At 46.6% G+C, this 25,821-nt stretch overlaps 1 protein-coding gene across 1 annotated transcript in view; it reads left to right on the plus strand.

Moving 5' to 3' along the window:
* LOC122938326 (alkylglycerol monooxygenase-like) overlaps positions 1–25,821 on the plus strand; it is a 184,247-nt gene that overhangs the window by 85,080 nt on the left and 73,346 nt on the right. The gene's annotated exons all lie outside the window — the stretch shown is intronic.

A 25,821-nucleotide genomic window follows, 5' to 3' on the forward strand; every position in this document is an offset into this window, starting at 1 on the left:
TAATCTCGCACATTATTTTCATACCTTACATCAGTCCATCGCTCGCGATTTCATCATCGTCGTTGTTTTTCCCCCTTCCTAAAATCCCCTAACGAGGCGCATTAGTTGTGAGTTTTTTCTGCAGGGTTTGGCTTGCTTTGACCCATTTCTATCCCCCCATTTATGGCATGTTTATGCTCGCTGAGCCTTTGCTATAGTCTGCTCTTGCTTTCCACTCCGCAGATCCACTCCAGAAACCTTGCACTTCATAAACTAGTCTGATCTCCGCCATCGATTTCTTAGGTGTTCCAGCGCTTACCAGGTATAGGGATAGTGGTTTTCAAGATGGAGTTTGAAGAAGTTTATGAAGTGTCATATGAATGCAGAGCAAGCTATAAAGGGGAAACCAATTGTTTTGAGACGTATGTGGAATAAATTTTGAGCTGCATGGGATGTCTGGGTCTGTTTTAAGGAATTATTTTCCGACAAGTTCTAAAAAAAAATGAAAAGAAAAAAACAGGATGCTTTTAAAAAAGAAATGGAGCAAAATGAAATTGATATCGTGATGCAAATCTGCTTTAGGCCTCATGCACACAACCGTTTTTTTTTAAGGTCCACAAAAACAGGGTCCGTAGGTCCGTGATCCGTGACCGTTTTTTCGTCCGTGGGTCTTCCTTGATTTTTGGAGGATCCACGGAAATGAAAAATAAAAAAAAAACCTAAGTCAAGTTTGCCATTGAAATGATAGGAAAAAACGGACACAGATCACGGACACGGATCACAGACGCGGATGACAATCTTGTGTGCATCCGTGTCTTTTCACGGACCCATTGACTTGAATGGGTCAGTGAACTGTTGGCCGTGAAAAAAATAGGACAGGTCATATTTTTTTCACGGCCAGGAAACACGGATCACGGATGCGGCTGCCAAACGGTGCATTTTACGATTTTTCCACGGACCCATTGAAAGTCAATGGGTCCGCGAAAAAAAACTGAAAACGGCACAACGGTCACGGATGCACACAACGGTCGTGTGCATGAGGCCTTAAAGTGGAATTAATGCCAATTGTACAAAAAATTATACAGACAGTGAAGTGAATCAATATGGAAGAAATATACATAATGAATAATCAAATATATGGTAGATAGATAGATATGAGATAGATAGATATATGAAGAAAAGCACGGTAGCACTCCAACGATTCATATATCGTTTTGGACCTTGGTCGCTGGTCTTTGCCGAATTTTCACCCGCTTGATATAGTGTGCTGCAGGAGCGTAACTACCATAGCAGCAGACCATGCGACTGCTATGGGGCCCAGGGAAAGAGGGGGCCCAGTCTTGGTTGGGATTATCTCCTCTTCTACTGTCCGCAAAAACGGTTTCCGTTGTTCCGTGATCCGTGTCCGTTTTTTCTTCCGTGGGTCTTTCTTGATTTTTGGAGGATCCACGGACATGAAAAATGAAAAAAAAAATCTAAGTCAAGTTTGCCTTTGAAATCATAGGAAAAAACGGACACGGATCATGGACACGGACGCGGATGACAATCTTGTGTGCAGCCGTGATTTTTCACGGACCCATTGACTTGAATGGGTCCGTGAACCGTTGTCCGGATGCCAAACAGTGCATTTTCCGATTTTTCCACGGACCCATTGAAAGTCAATGGGTCCGCGGAAAAAAACGGAACAACGGCCGCGGATGCACAAAACGGTCGTGTGCATGAGGCCTTAAGCAAATGAGTCAGTGGGAAAATGGCCCAAGGATCATTGAAAAGGGTTTAGGCAGAAATCCTTCTGTCCTGTGTGGGGGGCCTGGTTTGATCCTTGTTATGGGGTCCTTACTTCTCTATGTACGCCACTGGATATGAGATAGATAAATAGATAAATAGAAGAAATTCCACGGCACATCCAAGGCGTAAAATAAATGAAGTGACTTTATTCACCAGGCTTGCAACGTTTCGATCCGCTTCCTGGGATCTTTCTCAAGCAATGACCATGACCACCAGCAATTGCGGACAAGAATAGGCATTTTCTATTAAGTGCCGGCGATGTGCGGTCCGCAAAATGCGGAACGCACATTGCCAGTGTCCGTGTTTTGCGGATCTGCGGATCCGCAAAACACACACGGACGTGTGAATGGACCCTTATGCTGATAACCTGCAGTTATTCTATTAACGCTGCAGATCATTGACTATAATTGGAACCAGTGGGGATCCGGCCGCTCCCCAACATGCATGCTGGGATTCAGTAGGATAAAAACTGTTGTGTGCAGCGATGCCACGGTATTTACTGTATGTCGGGGAGCTGCCGGATCCCATTATAGCCTATGGGGTTTGGGGGGAGTCCAGAGAACTGCTGCGCCACAAGTGTGAAAACAGCCTAAGGCCTTCTGCACACGACCGTATGGCTTTTTCAGTGTTTTGCGGTCCGTTTTTCAAGGATCCGTTGTTCCGTTTTTTGTTTCCGTTGTGTTTCCGTTCCGTTTTTCCGTATGGCATATACAGTATACAGTAATTATATAGAAAAAATGGGGCTGGGCATAATATTTTCAATAGATGGTTCCGTAAAAACATTTCCATATGTGTTCCGTTTTTTTGCGGACCCATTGACTTGAATGGAGCCACGGAACGTGATTTGCGGGCAGTAATTGGACATGTTCTATCTTTCAACGGAACGGAACGGAATGCATACGGAGTACATTCCGTTTTTTTTTTAAATGAATGGCTCCGTATACAGATCGTATATATGGAAAGCAAAAAACGGGCAGTAAACAAAAAAAAACAAAAAATGGTCGTGTGCAGGAGGCCTAAGAGCAGACATTTAAAAGCCATCCCTGACTTAAGGTGGCCTAATGGATGGCTGGAGTCTAATGCACAAACAGCAGGCTTCTGAGATGTAAATCTGGTCCTACTTCGAGGTGAAGAATCAGGAATCCTGGGCTACACACAAAAGCTGAGCCATATATAAATGCCAGATGGCACATCGGAAGCTTGTCCGCCGTCGCAAAATCATCTGCCTATAGATGAGAAAATACAAATCAATATCTGCAGCTTCATTTCTTCAGGAGATTTCTAAATATTTCATTTAAGTAAAAGTAAATCCAGGGAACTTTCCCCTCTCCACAATAAGCGCATTGTGCCGGGAGCCGTGGAGATGAGTGGTACTTACCATGGAAAGTGTTCGTCTGTCGGGAGCTATGAATCTTCCTGGCACAGCAGAGCCCAATTTCACGCTTTGCTTGGTGACTGACAAGCAATGAACAGCAGCGTATCCGAAGAGTCGCACAATAAAATCTTTTCTTACTCAATAAATGTCTAATTTCGGAGCCAGAGTCAATTCAGTGCAGGGCGCTCCGTGCTGAGCCTGGAGTCTACAGAATACTCAGCTTCCTGTTGTATTTCAAATCCGAGCATTTATTCTAAGGAAATAGCCACCCTTTTGTGTGTTGTTTTTTTTAATTTTTTAATTTTTACTAAATTCTGTGTTGATTAATTTCATAATATATCTTAACAGCAGTCAAAGCTCCATTTTTCCGATACAAGACTCCAAATCCCCTGTGTAGACATAGAGCTGAGTGATAAAATTCTGTTGCCTCCAGTTACCACTAGAGGGAGCTCACGCATACCGTTAACTCTATAATAACACAATGGAGCTCTGTAGGTAATAATTACTAGGGATTAGCGAATCAACTTGGATGAAACATCCGAAGTCGATTCGCATAAAACTTTGTTCTAATACTGTACGGAGCAGGAGCTCCGATGAGCCGAAGTTATTGCTTCGCAAAGTCTCCTGAGACTTTCTTGCCATAACTTCATAAATTAATTTGTACTGTAAAAACCCATTTCCCGAACTCAGGTTCAGTTCCAAGTGGTACTTTGGAAATGAACCCAAGTTCGGGAAAGTTTTTTTTACAGTACAAATAAATTTTTTAAGTTATTACGAGTAGTCTCGCGAGACTTTGTGAAGCAATAACTTCGACTCATCGGAGCCAATTCATTCTAATACTCTACGGAGCTCCTGCTCCATACAGTATTAGAACAAAGTTTAATGCGAATCGACTTTGGATGTTTCATCCAAAGTCGATTCGTTCACCCCGCTATCGTACTGTCACAGGCATTCGCTTGTGTGTCGCTCCACTTTTCCTGTGTTTATTGGGACTATTGCTCAGTGAGCTTTCTTTCAGTACTGCGAGAGTTAATGGAGTTGTGCAGGCCATATATATTGATGACCTATCATCGGGAGTAGAGATGAGCGAAGTTATGAAAAATACGATTGAGCTGCGTCGCCGAATTTCACAAAGAAATTAGATTTTTGCTGAATTATCACAAAGCGCATTCCTTTTTATGTAGCGGGCACAATGACAGGGAATACTGATTGCGCCGCCACCGTCAGTGAACTCTCAGATGCCGCGTTCATCACTGATTGCTACAAATTTTTCCCTTCAGGGGTTAATCAGGGTAAAAGAAAAAAAACTCACCTAATCTATTTAAGATTTTAGGTGCGGGCCTGCAGATGAGCTGACCCTTTAAAAAAGTTATATGGGAGGTCCTGTGGTGAGCTGGCCCTGTAAAATATTTTTAGGTGCGGGCCTGAAGGTGAGCTGACCCTGTAAAACATTACATGCGAGGGCCTGCTGGTGAGCTGACCCTCAAAAAAAAAATATGCAAGGGCCTGCTGGTGAGCTGACCCTGTAAAACATTTTATGCGAGGGCATTATATGCGACGAATAAGCATGTTGATATGATGGAAGAGGAGAAGGAGGATGAGAAAAGGAAGATTGAACCATATACCCTTGTTTGTGGTGGAAGGGGTGCATGAGAATACAGTGCCTTTATGTTCATTAGCTTTCCTCTGGTGGAGTCGAGAAGTCATGGTCAATCCAGGCCTTGTTCATTTTTATAAGAGTCTACCTGTCAGCATTTTCAGTTGACAGGCAGATACGCTTATCTATTATAATGCCACCATCAACACTAAATAACCACTCAGACAAAATGCAGGCGGAAGGGCAGGCCAGCAGCTCCAAAGCTTAGAGCGCCAGTTTGTGCCAGGTGTCCAACTTGGACACCCAGTAGTTGTAAGGCACTGAGGGATCATTGAGGATGCTGACACGGTCTGCTATGTATTCCTTCACCATCTTCCAAAATGTTTCCCTCATTGTGACACTAGGCCACGCATCAGGTTGAGGGTGCTGGCGTGGTGTCATGAAACTGTCCCAGGCTTTGTAGAGTGTTGCCCTGCCTCTGTTGGAACTGCTGTGTGTTCCTCTTGTCTCCCCTCCTCGGTTGGCCAAGGAACTACGGACTCTGCCGCCAGCGTTTTCAGATGGAAATTTTTGGAGCAATTTTTTAACAAGGACCTTCTGGTATTGCACAGTGTTACTTGTTCTCTCCACCACAGGAATTAGAGATGAGAAGTTCTTTTTGTAGCGGAAGGGTGAACAACCAGTAATCTGTGTTGTCTAAAATGTGTATAACGCGCGGGGCGCGGGAAAGGCAGCCTAACATGAAGTCAGCCATGTGTGCGAGAGTACCAACGAGCAAGACTTCGTTATCGTCATCAGGAGCATCACTCTCAATCTCCTCATCCTCCTCCTCCTCTTCTGCCCACCCACGCTGAACAGATGGAATTAAACTTTCATGGGTACTACTCTCTGTAGCGGAAGCAACCTGCTCCTCCTCCTCCTCTTCATTGTCCAATTCGCGCTGAGAAGACAAACTGAGGGTGGTCTTGCTATCACCCTGTGCAATGTCTTCCCCCATTTCCACCTCTTTCACATGCAAAGCTTCATCCTTAATTGTGAGCAGCGAGCATTTGAGTAGACACAGAATTGGGATGGTTACGCTCATAATAGCGTTATCGCCGCTCACCATCTGTGTTGATTCCTCAAAGTTTCTTAAAACCTCACAGAGGTCAGACATTGATGCCCACTCCTCGCTTGTGAATAGCGGAAGCTGACTGGAAAGGTGACGACAATGTTGCAGCTGGTATTCCACTACTGCCCTCTGCTGTTCACAAAGCCTGGCCAACATGTGGAACGTGGAGTGCCAGTGGGTGCTCGCGTCGTACAACAGTCGGTGAGCTGGAAATGTCAAGCACTGCTGCAGCGTTAACAGACCGGCTGAAGCTGTCGATGACTTGCGGAAATGTGCACACACGCGGCACACCTTCACAAGTAGCTCAGACAAATTGGGGTAGGTTTTGAGAAACCACTGAACCACTAAGTTTAAGACGTGGGCTAGGCATGGGATGTGTTTGAGCTTGCCGAGCTCCAAAGGCGCCACCAAGTTACGGCCATTATCAGACACAACCATGCCTGGTTCTAGGTTGTGTCTCTTATCCCCTGCCACAGCTCTGCGGCGGTGTGCTGTTTGTCCCCTAAGCATATCAGCTTCAGCACGGCCTGTTGCCACTTCCCCACTGCAGTGCTACACTGCTTCCAGCTACCAACTGATGACTGACTGGTGCTGCACACGGATAATTCGGAGGTGGAAGTGGAGGAGGAGGCGGAGGAGGAGAAGTGGGGGCTAGAGCCACTAATGTAGGTGCTGGCGGAAATCCTGATCGACGTTGGGCCCCCATTCCAGGGTACGACATTCACCCAGTGTGCCATCATCCATCATGGAAATGTAGTGTCCCTGGCCGGATGCACTTGTCCATGTGTCCGTGGTTAAGTGGACCTTCCCGGTAACTGCGTTGGTCAAAGCACGTGTGATGTTACGGGACACATGTTGGTGTATGGCGGGCACGGCACACCTTGAAAAATAGTGGTGGCTGGGGACTGCGTAATGCAGGACGGCCGCCGACATCATGCTGCGGAAGGCCTTAGTGTCCACAAGCCTAAATGACAACATTTCCAGGGCCAGTAATTTGGAAAGCTGCGCATTTAGTGCTATGGCCAGTGGGTGGGAGGCTGGGTATTTTCGCTTGCATTAAAATGCCTGGGTTAAGGACATTTGTACGCTGCGCTGGGACACGGAGGTGGATGTGGTCACTGATAGTGCTCGTGAGGGTCCATGTGCAGGGCGGGAGGCATCTGGCCCTGAGTCTTGGATAGGGGATTGGCCAGCATGTAACACAGGGGAAGAGGAGGCAGTGGTGTGACCCGCAGACACAGATTGTGGACCCAGGCGTTCATCCCACTTATTACGGTGCTTAGATGCCATGTGGCGGATCATGCTGGTGGTGCTGAGGTTGCTAGTGTTCATGCCCCTGCTCATTTTTGTATGGCACAGGTTTCAAATTACAATTCTTTTGTCGTCCGCACTTTCCTCAAGAAAGCGCCAGACAGCAGAACACCTACCCCTTGGAAAGGGATATTTTTGCAAGGGTATGCTCCAGGGAACAGTTGCGGGCCTGTTTGGTGTGGCCCGCCTTCTTCCTTTTGCCACCCCACTGCCTCTTCCAGCCTGTTGCGGTGCAGCAGATCCTTTCCCCTCTGGACTGCTGTCCTCACTCGGCTTTCCACCTTCCCAGGCTGGGTCAGTGACTTCATTGTCCACCACCTCCTCTTCCACTTCCTCACTCTGCTCATCCTCCTGACTTGTTGACCTAACCACAACCTCAGTGATTGACAACTGTGTCTCATCCTCTTCATCAACCTCTTGAGACAGTAATTTCTGTTGAGTTATTGGAAACTGTGTCTCATCATCATCCACCTCATTAAACAGTAATTGCCGTTCCCCACCGTCATCTTCTTGTGATTGCTGATGCTTAAGAGTTTGGGAATCAGGGCACAAGATCTGTCCCTCTTCAAGCGTGCTTGGCGAGAGGGCCAAATGAAGGAATGGTGCTGGAAAGAGCTCCTCAGAATATCCGAGTGTGGGATCACTTGTTTGCCCAGACTCTTTATGGTGGGAGGAAGGAGAATCAGGGTGAGGATTGGGTTGAGCAGACTCTTGGCTACTGAGATGGAATTGGTGGAAGACAGGGTGGTGCCTAACCGACTGGAAGCTTTATCTGCTGCAATCCAACCGACCACCTGGTCGCACTGGTCTGACTACAAGAGTGGTGTCTTGCACTGCCTTGCAAACTGGGACATGAAGCTAGGTATCGTGGATGAGTGTGTTTCTTGTGCTCTAGCAGTAGGCACAGGTTCACCGCACCCAGCGCCATGGCCTCTGCATGCACCTTTAGCATCACGGCCACTGCCCCGTCACTTACTGCTCGCCTTCTTCATATTAAATGTTATATATGATTGAAAGTCTGTCACACGTACAGTAGCGTAGGATTTGGATGTCTATGTGCAAACAAATTTAAAAAGGTATTTGGGATGTGAAAACGTCACACAGGAGATATCCCCCAGATAATGTCAATTCTGTCACCAGCGGCTAATGAAAAATTACAGGGAACGTCACAGATATTTGGGATGAGGAAACGTTATACAGGAGAGGTACCACCGGTAATGTCACTGTCCGCAGCGTCTACGCAAAAAAGTACACTGTATGTCACAGATATTTTTTGGATGCGCACACTTTACACTGGAGATGTGGCGCAGTTAATGTCACTGTCCGCAGCGGACACCGTCTATTGAAAAAGTACACTGTATGTCAAAGATATTTTTTGGATGCGCACACTTTACACTGGAGATGTGGCGCAGCTAATGTCACTGTCCGCAGCGGCCTAACTATTGTACGCTATTTGCTAAAAATAGATACTGCTGCCACACACAATAGTCCTTAGAAGGACTTTTGGGTCTGTTAAGTTTTAGCAATTTAGCGCAGGTTGCGCTAAAAATATATAATGCTGCTGCCACACATAACAATAGTCCTAAAAAGGACTTTTGGGTCTCTGAAAAGTTTTACTAATAAAATGATTCCTATTTCACTCCCTACACTGTCTGTCCCTTCCTCAGCATAGCTCTCCCTGACTAAGAATGAGCCGAACATCCGTCATCGGGTGCTATATAGCACCCGATGATGCGTTCCAGCCAACCAATCACTGTGATGTCAGTGGCTACGGCATTACAGTGAAGGGCAGTGCTTACCTGCACGTTTACTGGCTGCATAGCAGCCAAGAAACTTGTGGGGCAGAGACTCGAGCATTGCGTTCGAGCACATACGGTATTCGGTCTTATACCGCCATGTGCTGAGCATCGAGATGCTCGAGCCGAACAGTTGTTCGGCCGAGCATGCTCGATCGTCACTAGTGATCTCGTCTGTACCGTACCTTGTCTGTCTATTGCATCTGCTCCTTGCCATCTGCCCCAAGCTTGAAAATTGCTATCTGGATTACACACATACTCAGCCTGCCCCGACCTCAGAATTGTTATGTGAAGTGCTAAATCACTATATAGCAGGCCTAGAGCCATTAACAATTGGACATCATGAACTGAAACACTAACCTATTGTACACTAGACACCAGGGACTATGGAACAAAACCACTGGATGGCAAGGACTGTAGTACTGACTCACTAGATACCAAGGACTAAAGGTAGCAGTGCTTATAGGCAGGAGGGAGAGCCTCTAGATTTACGCTAACTTACTCCAGAAACTGGCATAAATTATAGCTCAAGTTTTTGGTACACAGAGGGTCAGAGATAATAAAATAATGGCATCTCACGCTAGTGCATAGGAGATTAAGGCTGGCGAGTGGGACTGATCCCGGTTTTCAGTGATAATCATCTGGTACTACTCATTTGGGCTTTTAACAAAGCACACCAGCATATTTGTGGCAACCTCCTCACTTTAGCAGAACGTGGTCATCCTGTCTGTCAACGATGGATCCTGTTTCACGAAACTTTACAATGATTTTGCGCACAGTTGAGTTGGAAATAGGGCACATATCTGGGTGATGTGAACTGAAGTCTCCTACAAATTCATGTGTGCTTTTCCTTCCATATATGAGGATAATGTCACAGGTAATGGGGAGGGGAAAACACCAGATAACACACAGAAGGAAATAGACCAGAGTCTAGGCTTTAAAGCTAAGGGAGAGGGATGGTGACCTCCTAGGTAGGAATTCCTAGACCTGTCGCTGACTCTTGCCAATATGAGTAGACCCTGAAGATGTAAATACACCGTAACCTTAGCCCTGGAGACCCTGGAAATCCCTAGAAGTGGTGGCAGGAAATTAGACTATCGGTTCCTTCGAAGATAAAGGAACCAGCGTCTCCCTGAGGCCTAGTGAACAACAAACACAAGCAAACAACAAAATGCGAAACAAAATGCACTTAGCTTAAAGAAGAATGGAGGAGCAGGAGATCCAAAGGAACAACACACAAGCTCAACCAACTCCAGCAGGAAATATCAACCGCATGGTAAGCAGCGTGAGTCAGAACTAAATAGAGCCTCAGTAATGACCACAAGCTGCACCTGACAAGAGGTGTGGTCATTACCAAACAACAACACTGCAAGGAGAAAACAGAGAGACTGTCAGATGCCCTCACGTGCCACCAGTCTTTAAGATCTTCTCACCTCTATCATGGGAGGGACGGTGACAGATAATTTCTATGTTATACATAACGACGTGATCATTCACCTGGAATGACAATGGATAAATTGGATGTTAGAAACAGTTTACCAACTTGACCCTGCTTAACTCCTAAACAGTTAAAGATGGGTCAAATCTGACAATTCCGTGTGTTTTTGAGTATATCCTGGCCAAGACTGATATATCACATGAACCCCTTCCCATTGGAAAAACCTGCGATGAATTCAATATGGTGGTTTTCAAAATAGCAGCCAAAAAAGTTTCCTCCATGAATGCAACCTCCCTCCCAATTAATACTTTCACACACTGGAAGTCAATTTTCTACAAATTTTACCAGTTAAAAAGGTGCTTCCAGACCTTTGCCTCACCCTGTCTATATAACTCACTATCACACATTATATCTTACTGGGTTGCGGCTCTGCTACATCCTGATATATACAAGATATGCTTCATATACTCTAGATACATGTGTTTTAGGTGAAAAAACAAAACATCTCAATGAGATATGCCATAGAAATAGACCCTGTGCCATTTCCATAGGAAATGACAGGACTCAGCCTGACTCGGCAGTCGGCTCTGACTTGTGACCAGTGATGTATGGCTCCAGATGCGTTATCCAATTGACTGTAAAATTGAACTGCATATCTGGCCGGGCAGCCCACCTAAAGCTTTCACAGCCCCCCTCCTGTCCTGCGAGCCTGACTCGGCACCTTAGGTAAATCTGCTCATTATCCCCTTCCTGCCTCCCGATGGCCGTGGCTGAACACAGACTCTGGAATCTATTAGGCATCTCTTCCACTGATGTGATTTACACGTGAGAAGAGAAACGTGAGACTTAACAAAAATCTGCCAGCAGCTGCTGCTTCAGGTGGCAAAAATCAAAGCTTTTTTTGGTCAAGACAAGTGCGAAAATGTCCTAGCATTTGTAGTAGGCTGTCCCCCCACAGTGGAGGCAGCCATGATGGGACTTAAATCAACACACAGTCAATTATCAATTTTCTAGGAATTATCAAGCCATGAAGACATCATCGAAAAAACACCTAGAAAGTTCTGCTTGGTTCTGTGTCAAAAACATTTGACTGATCGGACACTGCAACAAAACTATAAGCAAAATGATAGAAAAAATTACTTAAAGGGTATGTTGGCTTTTGCAACAATTATACTTAACCTCCCTGGCGGTATGATTATGTCAGGAATTTTGTACCAAAAGTGGTACAATTTTTAGCATGAAATTTGGTGTTACGTATTGTAGGCTTGCAATTCTTAGTAATTACTTACTTAAACCTGACCAAACAAGACTTTAGTAGACATCCCAGATGTGATAAAGTTTCAAACACAAAATCATGAATTATAATCTAATAAATAATATATTGTTTTTTAATAATGTAATAAAAATAATGAAATTTGTCAAACACAGAAAATTCAATAAACATCCCGAGTGTGATAAATTTTGAAACATGGCATTGCACAAAGTCCGACGTCACAATCAGGACAATGGAACCTGGTTTCTTTTCAGACTTTCTTTCCATTGCATCTCTCTTTGAGCAGCAAACCACGCACATCCTGGTAGGTGCTGCCTTTTTTGCGGTTGGCGGGATGAAGTCGATAAAGTGACGACCAGTCAGGCGTTCTGGGTTGACAACGTCAACAGCACGACGTCCAGGTCTGTTCACAGATACTGATGGCGTCTGGTGGTTGATAAAAATCCGCTCAACCATCTTCCATATAAACTCAGAATGAACAAGAGGCTTGTCACTCTTTGATCTGTACAGGATATATGCATTCCAAAGGCATTGCTCCAGAAGATGCCTGAAGATCTTCTTATAATATTTGCGCATAGCCGGATAAAATGTCATTGCCTGATCGGCTCTGTCGACACCTCCCATGGTGTTATTATAGTCTATCACGACTTGCGGCTTCAGCACATCTTTCCCACCTTTTGTGTGGACCATGGCAGTAGAGGTATTGTGCACAGTACTCATGAGACACACGTCCTTCTTGTCTCGCCATCGCATTGCCATCATCTTACCCTTCTGCCAGGCAACCATTTCTCCGGTTTTGAGTTTTTTCTTGGCAAACATAGATGGCATGTCACGTCGGTTAGGCCTAACGGTACCATATGCATCAGTCTTGTTTTGTAGCAAAACCTCATACAGTTCCGGAGACGTGTAGAAATTGTCCGTGGTCACACAATTTCCCTGGGTCAGCAATGGCTCCAGCAGTGTAAGGACAGATGATGTGGCCATCCCATAGCCGCTGTACCTGGGGTTGAACTTCTTGCCTTTACCGGTGTAAATTACCGAATTCCAGATGTACCCAGTGGATGACTCGCAGAGCATGTAGGATTTGATGCCAAACCGCGCTCTTTTGTATGCAATGTACTGTATCCAGCTTAGGCGTCCCTTGTAGGCCATCAAACTTTTATCTACGCTGACGTCCCTTTCTGGCACGTAGGTCCGCTGGAAATTGGTCACAATAATTTGCCATACCTCCCAGATTTTTTTTTAGTTTGGGCGCAGGATGCGTGGCCTCATCAAATTCTTCATTGTTCGTGAAGTGGAAATATTTCATGATGAGTGAAAACCGGTATTCTGACATCACGGTGCCAAAAAATGGAGTGGCCAGTAACTTATCGGTGGTCCAGTACCATTTCTGGAGAGGTTTCCCCATCACCCCCTGGAGAATGATGAGTCCCAGAAACTGCCACATGTCCTTTTTGGTCACCGGTTCCCACTTTCTGCTTCTGGAAAAGGTGGCATGCAGCGTAGCGGATTGCTGCTCTTGGTAGCGATCTGTCTCCGTGCCAATTTTTTCAATTACCTCCTCAGTGAGGAATAATTGCAGGTATGCCAGAGGGTTGTCACGCTCAACATCCCAGGTGATCCAGTGAACAGGAATCTTGGGGGCGCTACCTGGTCCGTATCGCAGTTAATAGGGCACCAAGTGCGCACACGGCTGAGGTCAGGTGCAGGATCATTGCCGTTGTCACTTGCCAGATCAGTGTCAGACGACAAATCTCCCCACAACTCACTATCGCTCAGTTCTGCGAGCACCTCCGTGTCACTGTCACTCAACTGGTCCAAAAGCGCTTTTGAAGTAAAGTTGCGCTTTTTTGATGCCATGTTATAAATTTATTTGGGCACAAGTGACAGTAAAATGGCAGGCAAGGGGCACAGTACAGTCATCAAATGTCAGATCTGAGGTTATACAGTGTAATCCTCTCAGATTACAATGTATAACCTATTTTATGTGTGTGTGTCACTTTTTGTGTTTATATTTATTTGAATTTCCCGCCCAGTTCCGCTCCCATGCGCAGCTGCTGCTCGCAGGGAACAGAACCAGGAATTCAAATGCGCTCTCACTGGCGATCACAGTGGAGGACATCGCCGGATCGCCGGCAGAAGGTGAGGCGACTCTGCAATGTTACCCCGAGCGTGGCAGCGAAAATTAACCCCGAGTCACGCTCGGGAATACCGCCAAGGAGGTTAATGATTCAGTGTTTGTGTTATAAAATGCATCAACTTTGCAGATAGTTTTCATTAACAATCTCCTAAGTTTTGTGTACACAATTCCTATACAGACCTATGTGTCTCCATGGCGACAGACTACAAGAAAACCCTCTGTAGTCTGATCCTTCTGTCATATTAATTGCCATGTACTTACTAGTGTCAGGCAAGCATGCTCGGCCGAACACTAGTTTCGGCTCGAGCATCGCTATTCTCAGCCACATATCACGCGTGCTCGAGCACGATGGTCGAGTCAGTGTATTTAAATCTAATTTAGCCTCTATTTCGCATTAGCACTAGTAGTAAGTATTGCTATACAGCAGAAGTCTCATTTTTTATTTTTATTTGTAAAAAAATTTTTAGTAACTGGCCATGCAGCTCTATAGTGCAGTGGATAAGAATCTTGGCTGTAATGTAGAAGATTGTGAGTTTGGATCCCACCAGAAACTTTTCAGAAATAGAGGCTAAATTAGATTTAAATACACTGGGTGTCCCCAAGCACTGACTCTATATATGGACATAGCTACAGTACAGACCAAAAGTTTGGACACACCTTCTCATTCAAAGAGTTTTCTTTATTTTCATGACTATGAAAATTGTAGATTCCCACTGAAGGCATCAAAACTATGAATTAACACATGTGGAATTATATACATAACAAAAAAGTGTGAAACAACAGAAAATATGTCATATTCTAGGTTCTTCAAAGTAGCCACCTTTTGCTTTGATTACTGCTTTGCACACTCTTGGCATTCTCTTCATGAGCTTCAAGAGGTAGTCACCTGAAATGGTCTTCCAACAGTCTTGAAGGAGTTCCCAGAGATGCTTAGCACTTGTTGGCCCTTTTGCCTTCACTCTGCGGTCCAGCTCACCCCAAACCATCTCGATTGGGTTCAGGTCCGGTGACTGTGGAGGCCAGGTCATCTGGCGCAGCACCCCATCACTCTCCTTAATGGTCAAATAGCCCTTACACAGCCTGGAGGTGTGTTTGGGGTCATTGTCCTGTTGAAAAATAAATGATGGTCCAACTAAACGCAAACCGGATGGAATAGCATGCCGCTGCAAGATGCTGTGGTAGCCATGCTGGTTCAGTATGCCTTCAATTTTGAATAAATCCCCAACAGTGTCACCAGCAAAGCACCCCCACACTATAACACATCCCTCTTCCATGCTTCACGGTGGGAACCAGGCATGTAGAGTCCATCCGTTCACCTTTTCTGTGTCGCACAAAGACATGGTGGTTGGAACCAAAGATCTCAAATTTGGACTCATCAGACCAAAGCACAGATTTTCACTGGTCTAATGTTCATTCCTTGTGTTCTTTAGCCCAAACAAGTCTCTTCTGCTTGTTGCCTGTGCTTAGCAGTGGTTTCCTAGCAGATATTCTACCATGAAGGCTTGATTCACACAGTCTCCTCTTAACAGTTGTTCTAGAGATGAGTCTGCTGCTAGAACTCTGTGTGGCATTGACCTGGTCTCTAATCTGAGCTGCTGTTAACCTGCGATTTCTGAGGATGGTGACTCGGATGAACTTATCCTCCGCAGCAGAGGTGACTCTTGGTCTTCCTTTCCTGGGGCGGTCCGCAGGTGTTTATCAGACGGGGTCTATCATGTGATATATTTATAGAGACGGTTGTTACGGACGCGGTGACGCCTAATATGTATATTTTATTTCATTTTTTCATTTTTTATAGGAAAAGGCAATTTCTTTTTTTAATTTCCATTTTTATTTATTTTTTTATTTTAAATTTTTCTTATTTTCACTTTCTTTTTTATCAAGTCCCTCTTGGATCATGAAGATCCAGTGGGGCTGATGGCTGTACTATACTTTGCAATGCTCTTGCATTGCAAAGTATAATACTATTAGATGCCCTGTAGGTGGCAACAGCGGACACGTTTGCAAAGCGTCCGGTTGCCATGGCAACCATCGGGTGCTGCCATCAAAGCGCAGCAGCCCCGATGGTTGAGAGAGGGAGCTCCCTCCCTCTATTAACCCCATGGATGCCGCAACCGCGGCATCCATGGGGTTACAGCAGAGTGTCAGCATAGAGCTGACACTCTGCTGATGGCGGCGGCTCAGGAATGGACCCACCGCCATCACACACAGCAGGGGGACCGGGGGCAGTGCTGGAAAGGGGGGGGGAACGGGGGGATGTACGGCCGATCTGGCAGCAACATTGAGGGAGGCTGGGGCAGGAGGGGCGGGGAGAATGAATGGGGCGGACCGCATCAGGGGCATACCCGGGCAGACTACTTGAATATGGATGGGGCGGGGGAACTGCACTGCATCAGGGGCAGGCGCGGACAGGGGGGTGTTAGAGGCGCAAGATCGGGGGGGCACAGATCAGGGGGGCACAGAGACACTATCTGATTTCAGGCTCTGATCTGCAGAGCGCAGATCAGAGCCCGAAACTGGCATTTTTTTCACTGCCGCGATCTGATTGGTTAGTCTGCACAGACTAACCAATCGGATCGATTGCCGGCAAGGGACCACTCTGATTGGTCCCTTGCCAGCATTACTGCACTGTATGCTGTCCGTGACAGCACCAGGGCAGGGGCAGAAGCTTTAATTCAAGCGCTTTGCAGCGCTTGGATTAAAGAGCTGGTTTTACGTTTATAGACGTGATAGCTGCACGGGGTATGTGCAGCTATCACGTATATAAACGGATTGCAGTCGGGAAGGGGTTAATCAGCTCTGGCATACCCACTTCTCCAACCCCAGCGCTCTCATGCCCTACAGATGGGAGCCCTTCTTCTGCCATCTGCTTTTCCTCCTTTTCCACATTATCTAATATCGATGAGAATCTGTCATCAGGAACATCCAGCTCCTCCTCTCTCTGCATCTTGCTGACTTTTCTAGGACATGGAAACTTTGCATGAAGTAATGCCAGCAAAAGATGAGGATGGTCATTATTAAGCCCTGGTCCCCCTAAGGCGTGCAGACTGGATGGTATTGGTTGGCACGCTGGCACCTGAATAAAAAAGGCTTCCATCTTATTGGTAGTGAATTACATATCATAGTTTATGGCTGATATAGGAATAAGTAAATGTAGGAATTAATAATAATACTAAGGCAGCATAAGTCTCCCTGCACTGTCCCTCTCCAATATTCTTCTATTAATCATTTTCAGTAACACTGTCCCTAGCGCATCTGCACTTGTCACGTCTCTCCCTATGCTCAGCTAACAGGACAATAAAGGAGACCGCTCGGTATGAGGGTTTTATAGGGCTGTGACATCACAGGGTATGGCTCTATGTGGATTGGTTGGCTGCTCGGCATTATGGTTCCTCTCGCGTTCCCAGGCTTCTTACTTTCACTTTGTAACATGTACAGCCACTTTTAGAAAAAACTGATTTGTTATCACGAAGCACAAGGAAATTCGAATTTGTTAAGAATCAAAGTTTTCCGAATTCTGCTTTGAATGCTTCACTGAACACTGATCATAATATGTCTGGCTGTTGAGACCCCCCAATGTTCAGTACATGCAAAGAGATGCTCTTTGAAGAAAACCCCTTATCCCGGCGCTGGGAACTGGATCTGAAATCCCAGCAATATACAGGTACGGCACGCGTATCAGGCAAGCGCAGGAGCTGCGCCCGCCCAATCAGCGGCAGGAGTCTGGCAGTGATTGATAGCCGGACCCCTGCTGTATGCGCCGTCATCTGTGTTTTCAGTCAGCGCTGACCGCGGCACATGCGGTATCCTGACAGGTCCCACGTGTCCATCGGGTCCCCGCGCTGCTGTGACGGGGACCCGATGGCTTTGTCGGCAGCCCGATGCCTTCCTTAGGCATCGTGGATGCCATCCCTGTGAGCCTGTGAGATCCAGTCCCCTCACAGGCAAGCAGGCTGAAGTGTATTACACAGTGTAAGGCCTCTTGCACACAAACGTTGTGTGTCCGTGGCCGTATTGCGGCCCGCATACGGCGGGTCCGCACTACACAGGCACCGTCCCATGTGCACTCCGCATTACGGATGGGTCCGAAATTACGGAGATGCGGAACGGAACCCCCATGGAAGCACTACAAAGTTGGTGTTTCTGTCCGTGCCTCCGCACTACAAAAAAAATAGAACTTGTTCTATCACCGACCCATTCAAGTTGAATGAGTCTCAATCCGTCCCGACCGCCGCACAGACATTGCCCGTGCATTGGGGACCACAAATTGCCGTCTGTAACAACCTGCACTATAAAAATGTCACATGAGAGAGCCACTCAGGTGAATGCTGTAAAAAAAATAATAAAAAATATGCCAAAACAGCAATTTTTTGTCTCCTTGCTTTAAATAAATAATAGCAATACCAAGGGATCAAAATGTCTTATGTAACCCAAAATGGTACCAATCAAACCATTATCTCATCCCGCAAGAAATGAGACCCTACCTAAGACAATCGCCTAAAAAATAAAAAAAATACGGCTCTCAGAAAATGGCAACACAAAAACAAGATTTTATTCTATTCAAAAAGCTTTCACTGTGTAAAACTTAACAAAAATAAAAATAATAGACACACTGGGTATTGCCGCGTCCATAAAAATCTGCTCTATAAAAATAAAATTATATGCCCCTTTAATATATTCTTCAAGGGGTGTAGTTTCCAAAATGTGGTCACTTTGTGAGGGTTTCCACTGTAGGGGTACATCAGGGTCTCTTCAAATACAAAATGGTGCCTAAAAACCATTGTAGCAAAATCTGCCTCCAAAATCCATATGGTGCTCCTTTCCTTCTGACCACTGCTGTTTACCACCTCATATGGGGTATTTCTATAAACTGCAGAATCAGAGTAATATATATATATATCGATGTTCATTTTGCTGTTAACCCTTGCTGTGTTGCAATAAAAATTCAAAAAATCTACCAAACAAGTGAAAATGTAACATTTAACCTCAAAGTTTAACAAAGTTTGTAACATCAGTTTTCAATAATTTGAGGGGTGTAATTTAAAAAATGGGGTCATTTATGGGTGGTTTCCATTACGTAAGCCCCCTCAAAATCACTTTATAACTGAATTGGTGCTTAAAAAATGGTTTAAGAAATTTTGTTGAAAATTTGAAACATTGTTTGTAAACTTCTAAGCCTTTTAACTTCCTAACAAAAATAAAATGACATTTACAAAATTATGCCAACGTATAGAAGACATATGGGGAATGTTGATTGATAATCATTTTATGAGAAATTACTCTGTTTTAAAAAGCTGAAAAAATTTATATTTTGAAAATTGCACATTTTTCAAAAGTATTGGTAAATTGGGGATTTTTTCATAAATAAAAGTGAAATACAGATGTAGCAGGGGTAACACACACACTCTTAATTTACATTTCTTAACTCATTGCATTATCTTGAAACAAAAGCCATTTAAAAGCAATTGCTTAACGCATTTAATTGCATTTAGTTTAGATAACATGTCTCATAAAGCATGTGTGTTAACCCTGCTACATCCGTATCAAATGTATACATCCGACTCAAATTTATGACTGTCATGAAATACAATATGTCACGAGTAGAGTTGAGCGAACACCTGGATGTTCGGGTTCGAGAAGTTCGGCCGAACATCCCGGAAATGTTCGGGTTCGGGATCCGAACCCGATCCGAACTTCGTCCCGAACCCGAACCCCATTGAAGTCAATGGGGACCCGAACTTTTCGGCACTAAAAAGGCTGTAAAACAGCCCAGGAAAGAGCTAGAGGGCTGCAAAAGGCAGCAACATGTAGGTAAATCCCCTGCAAACAAATGTGGATAGGGAAATGAATTAAAATAAAAATTAAATAAATAAAAATTAACCAAAATCAATTGGAGAGAGGTTCCATAGCAGAGAATCTGGCTTCCCGTCACCCACCACTGGAACAGTCCATTCTCAGATATTTAGGCCCCGGCACCCAGGCAGAGGAGAGAGGTCCCGTAACAGAGAATCTGGCTTCATGTCAGCAGAGAATTAGTCTGCATGTCATAGCAGAGAATGAGGCTTCACGTCAGCCACCACTGCAACAGTCCATTGGCATATATTTAGGCCCAGCACCCAGGCAGAGGAGGGAGGTCCCGTAACAGAGAATCTGTCTTCATGTCAGCAGAGAATTAGTCTGCATGTCATAGCAGAGAATGAGGCTTCACGTCAGCCACCACTGCAACAGTCCATTGGCATATATTTAGGCCCAGCACCCAGGCAGAGGAGGGAGGTCCCGTAACAGAGAATCTGGCTTCATGTCAGCAGAGAATCAGTCTGCATGTCATAGCAGAGAATGAGGCTTCACGTCAGCCACCACTGCAACAGTCCATTGGCATATATTTAGGCCCAGCACACACACAGGCAGAGGAGAGAGGTCCCGTAACAGAGAATCTGGCTTCATGTCAGCAGAGAATCAGTCTGCATGTCATAGCAGAGAATGAGGCTTCACGTCAGCCACCACTGCAACAGTCCATTGGCATATATTTAGGCCCAGCACACACACAGGCAGAGGAGAGAGGTCCCGTAACAGAGAATCTGGCTTCATGTCAGCAGAGAATCAGTCTGCATGTCATAGCAGAGAATGAGGCTTCACGTCAGCCACCACTGCAACAGTCCATTGGCATATATTTAGGCCCAGCACACACACAGGCAGAGGAGAGAGGTCCCGTAACAGAGAATCTGTCTTCATGTCAGCAGAGAATTAGTCTGCATGTCATAGCAGAGAATGAGGCTTCACGTCAGCCACCACTGCAACAGTCCATTGGCATATATTTAGGCCCAGCACCCAGGCAGAGGAGAGAGGTCCCGTAACAGACAATCTGGCTTCATGTCAGCAGAGAATCAGTCTGCATGTCATAGCAGAGAATCAGGCTTCACGTCACCCACCACTGCAACAGTCCATTGTCATAAATTTAGGCCCAGCACTAGTGTTGAGCGGCATGTCCCATATTCGAATTCGCGAAATTTTGTGAATATTCGAAAGAATATTCGTAAAATATTCGCGATTATTCAAATTCGTTATTATTTCGCATATGCGATAATTCGAATTTTCGCATCGCATAATACATATGCTATGCAAAATTCACATGTGCGCTAATGAAATCGCCTTACGAAGATTCGCAACTCAATTCAATCACTAATGTATGAATGCAATGCCCTTTGCCTCTGTTCTGGGACAAGTGTAGATATTCGCATGTGCGCTAATAAAATCGCCTTACGAAGATTCGCACCTCAATCACTTTCTAGGGAATGTGAGACTTTTGGGAATCAATCGAGATACAGTGGGGGGTGATGACAGTAGTTGACAGAGTACAGATCAATGTAATCTGTAAGGTGGAAAGTAAAATAAAAAATACGAATATTCGTAAATCGAATTTTACGAAGTTCTACGTATTCGCGAATATGGTGCTATACTATATGAATGCACAGGCCTTTGCCTCTCTGTTCTGGGGACAAGTGTAGATATTTGCATTTGCGTTAATAAAATCGCCTTACGAAGATTCGCAGCTCAATTCAATCACTAATGTATGAATGCAAAGCCCTTTGCCTCTGTTCTGGGACAAGTGTAGATATTCGCATGTGCGCTAATAAAATCGCCTTACGAAGATTCGCAACTCAATTCACTAATGTATGAATGCAAAGCCCTTTGCCTCTGTTCTGGGACGTGCCGATATTCGCATGTGCGCTAATAAAATCGCCTTACGAAGATTCGCGCCTCAATCACTTTCTAGGCAATGTGAGTAAGATCTGAGCTGTTGGACCTTTGGGAAACAATCAATTATATGTGTACTGTAATTTTGTGGGGGGGGGGGAAAAAACAAAAAACGAATATTCGTTTTTACGAATATATAGCACTATATTCGAAATATTCGCGAAATCGCGAAGTTGCGATATTCGCGAAAAAAATTTGCTTTTCGAATATTCGCGCTCAACACTACCCAGCACCCAGGCAGAGGAGAGAGGTCCCGTAACAGACAATCTGGCTTCATGTCAGCAGAGAATCAGTCTGCATGTCATAGCAGAGAATGAGGCTTCACGTCAGCCACCACTGCAACAGTCCATTGGCATATATTTAGGCCCAGCACCCAGGCAGAGGAGAGAGGTCCCGTAACAGACAATCTGGCTTCATGTCAGCAGAGAATCAGTCTTCATATCATAGCAGAGAATCAGGCTTCACGTCACCCACCACTGTAAGAGTCCATTTTCATAAATTTAGGCCCAGCACACAGGCAGAGGAGAGAGGTCCCGTAACAGAGGATCTGGCTTCATGTCAGCAGAGAATCAGTCTGCATGTTATAGCAGAGAATCAGGCTTCACGTCACCCAACATTGGAACAGTCCATTGGCATATATTTAGGCCCCGGCACCCAGACAGAGGAGAGGTTCATTCAACTTTGGGTAGCCTCGCAATATAATGGTAAAATGAAAATAAAAATAGGATTGAATGAGGAAGTGCCCTGGAGTCCAATAATATATGGTTAAGGGGAGGTAGTTAATGTCTAATCTGGACAAGGGACGGACAGATCCTGTGGGATCCATGCCTGGTTCATTTTTATGAACGTCAGCTTGTCCACATTGGCTGTAGACAGGCGGCTGCGTTTGTCTGTAATGACGCCCCCTGCCGTGCTGAATACACGTTCAGACAAAACGCTGGCCGCCGGGCAGGCCAGCACCTCCAAGGCATAAAAGGCTAGCTCTGGCCACGTGGACAATTTAGAGACCCAGAAGTTGAATGGGGCTGAACCATCAGTCAGTACGTGGAGGGGTGTGCACATGTACTGTTCCACCATGTTAGTGAAATGTTGCCTCCTGCTAACACGTTGCGTATCAGGTGGTGGTGCAGTTAGCTGTGGCGTGTTGACAAAAGTTTTCCACATCTCTGCCATGCTAACCCTGCCCTCAGAGGAGCTGGCCGTGACACAGCTGCCTTGGCGACCTCTTGCTCCTCCTCTGCCTTGGCCTTGGGCTTCCACTTGTTCCCCTGTGACATTTGGGAATGCTCTCAGTAGCGCGTCTACCAACGTGCGCTTGTACTCGCGCATCTTCCTATCACGCTCCAGTGCAGGAAGTAAGGTGGGCACATTGTCTTTGTAGCGTGGATCCAGCAGGGTGGCAACCCAGTAGTCCGCACAGGTTAAAATGTGGGCAACTCTGCTGTCGTTGCGCAGGCACTGCAGCATGTAGTCGCTCATGTGTGCCAGGCTGCCCAGGGGTAAGGACAAGCTGTCCTCTGTGGGAGGCGTATCGTCATCGTCCTGCCTTTCCCCCCAGCCACGCACCAGTGATGGACCCGAGCTGCGTTGGGTGCCACCCCGCTGTGACCATGCTTCATCCTCATCCTCCTCCACCTCCTCCTCATCCTCGTCCTCCTCGTCCTCCAGTAGTGGGCCCTGGCTGGCCACATTTGTACCTGGCCTCTGCTGTTGCCAAAAACCTCCCTCTGAGTCACTTCGAAGAGACTGGCCTGAAAGTGCTAAAAATGACCCCTCTTCCTCCTCCTCCTCCTCCTCCTCCTGGGCCACCTCCTCTTCCATCATCGCCCTAAGTGTTTTCTCAAGGAGACATAGAAGTGGTATTGTAACGCTGATAACGGTGTCATCGCCACTGGCCATGTTGGTGGAGTACTCGAAACAGCGCAACAGGGCACACAGGTCTCGCATGGAGGCCCAGTCATTGGTGGTGAAGTGGTGCTGTTCTGTAGTGCGACTGACCCGTGCGTGCTGCAGCTGAAACTCCACTATGGCCTGCTGCTGCTCGCACAGTCTGTCCAGCATGTGCAAGGTGGAGTTCCACCTGGTGGGCACGTCGCATATGAGGCGGTGAGCGGGAAGGCCGAAGTTACGCTGTAGCGCAGACAGGCGAGCAGCAGCAGGATGTGAACGCCGGAAGCGCGAACAGACGGCCCGCACTTTATGCAGCAGCTCTGACATGTCGGGGTAGTTGTGAATGAACTTCTGCACCACCAAATTCAGCACATGCGCCAAGCAAGGGATGTGCGTCAAATTGGCTAGTCCCAGAGCTGCAACGAGATTTCGCCCATTATCACACACCACCAGGCCGGGCTTGAGGCTCACCGGCAGCAACCACTCGTCGGTCTGTTGTTCTATACCCCGCCACAACTCCTGTGCGGTGTGGGGCCTGTCCCCCAAACATATGAGTTTCAGAATGGCCTGCTGACGTTTACCCCGGGCTGTGCTGAAGTTGGTGGTGAAGGTGTGTGGCTGACTGGATGAGCAGGTGGAAGAAGAGGAGGAGGAAGCCGAGAAGGAGGAGGTGGCAACAGGAGGCAAAGAATGTTGCCCTGCGATCCTTGGCGGCGGAAGGACGTGCGCCAAACAGCTCTCCGCCTGGGGCCCAGCTGCCACTACATTTACCCAGTGTGCAGTTAGGGAGATATAGCGTCCCTGGCCGTGCTTACTGGTCCACGTATCTGTGGTTAGGTGGACCTTGCTACAGATGGCGTTGCGCAGTGCACACTTGATTTTATCGGATACTTGGTTGTGCAGGGAAGGCACGGCTCTCTTGGAGAAGTAGTGCCGGCTGGGAACAACATACTGTGGGACAGCAAGCGACATGAGCTGTTTGAAGCTGTCTGTGTCCACCAGCCTAAATGACAGCATTTCATAGGCCAGTAGTTTAGAAATGCTGGCATTCAGGGCCAGGGATCGAGGGTGGCTAGGTGGGAATTTACGCTTTCTATCAAATGTTTGTGAGATGGAGAGCTGAACGCTGGCGTGTGACATGGTTGAGACGCTTGGTGACGGAGGTGGTGGTGGTGGTGTTGGTGGTACATCCCCTGTTTGCTGGGCGGCAGGTGCCAACGTTCCTCCAGAGGCGGAGGAAGAGGCCGAGGCGGCAGCAGCAGAATAGGCCGAGGCGGCAGCAGCAGAAGAGGTAGCAGGGGGAGCCTGAGTGACTTCCTTGGTTTTAAGGTGTTTACTCCACTGCAGTTCATGCTTTGCATGCAGGTGCCTGGTCATGCAGGTTGTGCTCAGGTTCAGAACGTTAATGCCTCGCTTCAGGCTCTGATGGCACAGCGTGCAAACCACTCGGGTCTTGTCGTCAGCACATTGTTTGAAGAAGTGCCATGCCAGGGAACTCCTTGAAGCTGCCTTTGGGGTGCTCGGTCCCAGATGGCGGCGGTCAGTAGCAGGCGGAGTCTCTTGGCGGCGGGTGTTCTGCTTTTGCCCACTGCTCCCTCTTTTGCTACGCTGTTGGCTCGGTCTCACCACTGCCTCTTCCTCCGAACTGTGAAAGTCAGTGGCACGACCTTCATTCCATGTGGGGTCTAGGACCTCATCGTCCCCTGCATCGTCTTCCACCCAGTCTTGATCCCTGACCTCCTGTTCAGTCTGCACACTGCAGAAAGACGCAGCAGTTGGCACCTGTGTTTCGTCATCATCAGAGACATGCTGAGGTGGTATTCCCATGTCCTCATCATCAGGAAACATAAGTGGTTGTGCGTCAGTGCATTCTATGTCTTTCACCGCTGGGGAAGGGCTAGGTGGATGCCCTTGGGAAACCCTGCCAGCGGAGTCTTCAAACAGCATAAGAGACTGCTGCATAACTTGAGGCTGAGACAGTTTCCCTGGTATGCATGGGGGTGATGTGACAGACTGATGGGGTTGGTTTTCAGGCGCCATCTGTGCGCTTTCTGCAGAAGACTGGGTGGGAGATAATGTGAACGTGCTGGATCCACTGTCGGCCACCCAATTGACTAATGCCTGTACCTGCTCAGGCCTTACCATCCTTAGAACGGCATTGGGCCCCACCATATATCGCTGTAAATTCTGGCGGCTACTGGGACCTGAGGTAGTTGGTACACTAGGACGTGTGGATGTGGCAGAACGGCCACGTCCTCTCCCAGCACCAGAGGGTCCACTAACACCACCACGACCATGTCCACGTCCGCGTCCCTTACTAGATGTTTTTCTCATTGTTATGGTTCACCACAACAACAAATATATTATT

Source organism: Bufo gargarizans, chromosome 5 (assembly GCF_014858855.1).
Source record: "Bufo gargarizans isolate SCDJY-AF-19 chromosome 5, ASM1485885v1, whole genome shotgun sequence".
Classification (NCBI taxonomy): domain Eukaryota; kingdom Metazoa; phylum Chordata; class Amphibia; order Anura; family Bufonidae; genus Bufo; species Bufo gargarizans.